Source organism: Pundamilia nyererei, unplaced genomic scaffold, assembly GCF_000239375.1.
Source record: "Pundamilia nyererei isolate P.nyererei 1_Seehausen unplaced genomic scaffold, PunNye1.0 scaffold02355, whole genome shotgun sequence".
Lineage (NCBI taxonomy): Eukaryota > Metazoa > Chordata > Actinopteri > Cichliformes > Cichlidae > Pundamilia > Pundamilia nyererei.
Window position 1 is genome coordinate 213 of NW_005189756.1, and position 4,550 is coordinate 4,762.

At 43.7% G+C, this 4,550-nt stretch overlaps 1 pseudogene; it reads left to right on the forward strand.

Moving 5' to 3' along the window:
- Positions 1 to 486: 486 nt before the first annotated feature.
- LOC102197950 (L-rhamnose-binding lectin CSL2-like) lies at positions 487 to 4,272 on the forward strand (annotated as a pseudogene).
- Positions 4,273 to 4,550: the final 278 nt, after the last annotated feature.

Genomic DNA, 4,550 nt, shown 5'->3' on the forward strand with positions numbered 1-4,550 from the left:
AAAAACGTTATCCTACAGTCGGCATTAGGGTGAAGAGAGGATGATGATAGGCAGAGCTGGCACACCTAAATGTGGTGTGAGGACCTGACAGAGGCTTCGGTCTGTGAGGTCTTCATCTCCCACCTCCAGCAGAACTTCACCACTCAGAGGCTGGATTATGCTCTGCACCTCCAGCACTGAGCTGCAGCTGCAGCGTGGTTGGTGCCTGCATGGAGCCATCAAGGTGACACATTCCCCACATCAAGCTGAGCATACATCCAAAACCTTCCAAGCAGGTCAAGTTGCATGTCTGTTTTTATCTTCTGGTTTCTCTCGAGGATACACACCTTTCCATCAGATATGTTTCTCTCGGTGTGTGTCTGTGTGTGTGTGCCCTGCGGGCTTTATCTAAGGTCAAATTCTATTGTCTGTTTTAGTTTGTTGCACATCATGAGGGAAAGTTTCTGATTGGCTGCTTGCCTGGTGTGCAGATAGATTCTTAGAGAAACAGTACAAATAGACCAGGTTCCTGTGCTCCACCATCAGCTCTGCTCTAACAGCATGCAGTGCTCCGGACTCAGCAGCACACTGTGTGAGTACAGGAAAGGCTTTGCACACTAAAAGTTGTTCCTTTAATGTGTCATATACATGACTTTGTTGTCTTTTACCAGTAAGTTGTGTATCCAGTTTTTCTCTGTTTGTTATTCATTTTCATTTCATGTGTTAAAGTCCATGTGGAACACTGTTAACTTACAGTAACACAGAAGACAAACGAGTAAATCAGCTGTAGGTCGCACGCCGGCTAACACCCAGGTTTCTCTTTTTATGTTTCAGTGCTCGCAGCAACGTGTGTACTCATGACTTCAGGTAATCACTGAATGTTTGATACGTTTTATGCTAACGTCCTTTTACCCTCTTACTCTAGCACGTAGATGAGTTAGTGAAACCCGATCGGCTCTGATTGTGTCTGTGATACGACATCCGTCCTCTTTACTGCACGAGCCTGTAACCATCGCCTTCCTTACGTCGGCCTATCCAGTTTCTTCTTTTCTCTCAGAATAAACAATATTTTTCTGGCTCTAACACGCCTTCATACTCAAAGAGATCGCCTAGATTTGCATAGCAGTTTTGCTTCATGCCTGTACACTATAGTGCTATTTGATTTTACTACACCACTCACTACAAGAGCCTCCGATAAGTTTTCAGTCCCACCACCACTAAGGAAAAATCCCTCAGGTAAACTCTGGAAACTCGGACTCATCGAAGCACTGACAGAAATCAGTTCAGTAACAGACAACAGTGTCCTGTGAAACTGATGTTAAACTAGTGGTGGGAACACTTTTAGATAATTGGAATTATGGGGACTGGCCTTCGTTGTCCCTACCAGAACTTATGTCTGATTCGCTTCCATCATGCTCAGCCAGTCAGGTTACATATCGGACCCCAGGAACGACACTGTTCAACATTCTTACATTATCTGAATAGCATCACTTCATTATTGTGCATGAGTCACCCAGCAGGAGGCTTCAGTGACTGAAAACCAGTCAGACCTGTCGCGGCAGAGAGACCGGTGTGTTTGCGGTGTGGACCCAAAAGCAGACACGACAGAAAAACAAAGCAAAGTGAAACAAGGGTGGGACTAACCTAAGCTGGGAAAAACTAAACTATGACAACAACGATACAAAACCAGAACATAATGCTGAACAGGGACATGCAAAACACACCCATGAAATAAACCAAACATGAACCTGAGCAGTTGAAGAAAAACTCTATGATGCGACGTGACACAAGGTAAACAGATGATCCGACACTGAACCGAAGAAGACCGAAGGGCAATGAAGGAAGTGGAAACACCTGGAGAGACACAGCTGACACAAATGAACATGACGCCACAGGGGAAGTAAAACTGAACATGGAAACATCGAACCCTTCAAAGTAAAACAGGAAGCATAATGGAACGTAGACATGACAACACGGACTTGACAACGTGTGCACACAGACATGAGACACATGCCAGACTGGGGAGAGACAGAACGCAAGGACAGACACGTGGGAACAGAGAGGGGAGACGAAAGCACGGGCATAGCTACAACACAAAATTGCTGGGTGACAGACCATCAGCGACTGATGTGGAGGAAATCCTTCCTCAGCCGGTTCAGAGGAGTGTTACAAAATACAAATACATATAATGAAGGTGACATTAAGTCGACTGGGATTATTTCCCACTTGGCCTGTGTTTTCTATATTTCAAATCCATTCATGTTTGTTTATGATGACCCTGCTGTAGCATAATAAATTTATCCAAGACTCACTAATTTTGGACTTTTTACATTTTTCATTTCAGGCTTTTTGGCCCCAGGTGGTCCTATGGGCCCAGGTGGACCTATGGGCCCAGGTGGTCCTACGGGCCCAGGTGGTCCTATGGCCCCAGGTGGACCTATGGGCCCAGGTGGACCTATGGGCCCAGGTGGACCTATGGGCCAGAGTGGACCTATGGGCCCATTCCCGCCGACCTTCATGTCCACAGCGAGGGTGATCACCTGTGACAGCCTTGACAACGTGCAACGCCTGAGCTGTGGTAACATAAAAATGTTTTTTATAGCTCCTAGCTCTCACTCAAAAGTGAAGTTCTGATGTAATGTGCATTCTTTCTAATGTCCTGCAGGGGGCGACTCCTCAGGTTGTAAATAGAAGTCTGACTCTGTGTTTATGAGAAACTGAGCTCAGTCTCACCCGAGGAGCAAAAAAACCTGTTAAGGTTTAGGTTCTTTTTGTGCTTTATTCAGTGAAACTACAGTTTATGCTTGTGACTGATGTGACCTTTCAGACTTCCTGTAACACCACAGAACTACAGGAGGACATTTTCTGATTATTGAAAACATAAAAAGCCTCAGTTTGTTTCTCTTGTGCTGCACACCTTATGCATTCCTTGTGATTCCCTCCGTTTGAACGTCATCGTTCTCTGTGTAACAGATAATGGAGTGATCATCGTGCAGGCAGCTATGTACGGGCGGACAGATGCAGAAATCTGCAGTGATGGCATTCCTGCAGATCAGCTTGCAAATACACAGTGTTTCCAGATAGACACTCTGAAAGACGTCAAGAGCAGGTAAACAAGTCTGAGGAATCATGGATGAATCGATCACTTTAACTCACCTGAAAAGACGAGAGCTCCTCTTTGTCTCCCTGCAGGTGTGATGGCAAGAAGGTGTGTGAAATAAGTACAAACTCCTTCCGTACTTCTGATCCGTGCTCCGGCATTTACAAATACTTGGACACCACCTACACCTGCTTCCCAGCAAGTACATTACAACTGTGATTAGAAACTAATATTCAGTGTATTCAAATTTGTGAATGTGCATGTCTCTAATGTGCTTTATTTCTCTGTCAGTCCACAGTGTAACTTGTGACGATTCGCTGGCAAACCTTCAGTGCGGTGAGAGCACAGTTCCTCCTTCTTTGTGAGTCTTTGGATTCATGCGGTAAAAATACAAATAAGGTTAACGTTTGCTCTTCTTCAGCTGAAGGACAGGTTTTACTCATCCACGGAGCTGATTACGGGCGCCGTGACTCGACCACATGCTCTTTGAATCTTCCAGCCTCTCAGCTCCAAAATGTCCAATGCTCAAAGCCCATAAGCAATTTAGCTGACAGGTAAAGATGCAGACTCTCTTCCTTCAGCCTTTTGTCTTCTCACACAACATATTTCAACTCACCTTTACCTGAATCTGCAGCTGTAACGGGAAAAGCAACTGTACTGTCAAAGTGAGCAGCTCTGTGTTTGGAGACCCGTGTTTTGGCACCTACAAGTACCTGGAGATGGCTTATAGCTGTCACTGTAAGTGCCTCAGACTTCTCTTTAATTAGAGCATTTATAACAACAAAAAATTTAGCTCATGTAACAGTTAGAGAGAAATGTGAATCTGCCCTTACACACTGTGCTTTTAGGTGGTTCAGCACTGATCCTGTTTCCTAAGACGTTGGGGTTCAGTAATGAAACTCTCTGACATAAATTTTCTTTCAGTTGGTTTTCCAGATCACTGAATGGAGGAAATCGCTGACATCCAAATAGCATCAGCGTCTATGTTCTCTGAAGAAAATGTGCGATGAATCAATTATGAATCAAAAAGAAAAAGATCATTCAACATCCTGTGCAACGTCTGGTCAAAAATACGAAGATACTGATTTTATATCAGATTCTTTCCAGACCTGTTAAGTTGTGGTCTGTGGTGTCCATATACACCTGGCCTTTAAGACGTTTCAGAAAATAAATGATTCTAAATGTAAAACTGATTTAACACTGATTGTCTTAAATGTTTTCTTCTTTTTCCCTTGTATTCTTACGCCTGCTTCACTCTTAAATTTGCCTTCAATATTAAAATAATGAAACGTATCAAATGGATGGTGTGAGTTAAATGTGACAGGGCTCTGACTAATTTCTGACGTGACTCTGTTGAAACGGTCGGATGTGAAGAGGAGCTTTTTATCATTAAGGACACCAAGGTCATTGACTCTGTGGTACTTCTCTAACAGTACTCATAGTTTGATAATACAAATAATAATAATGATAA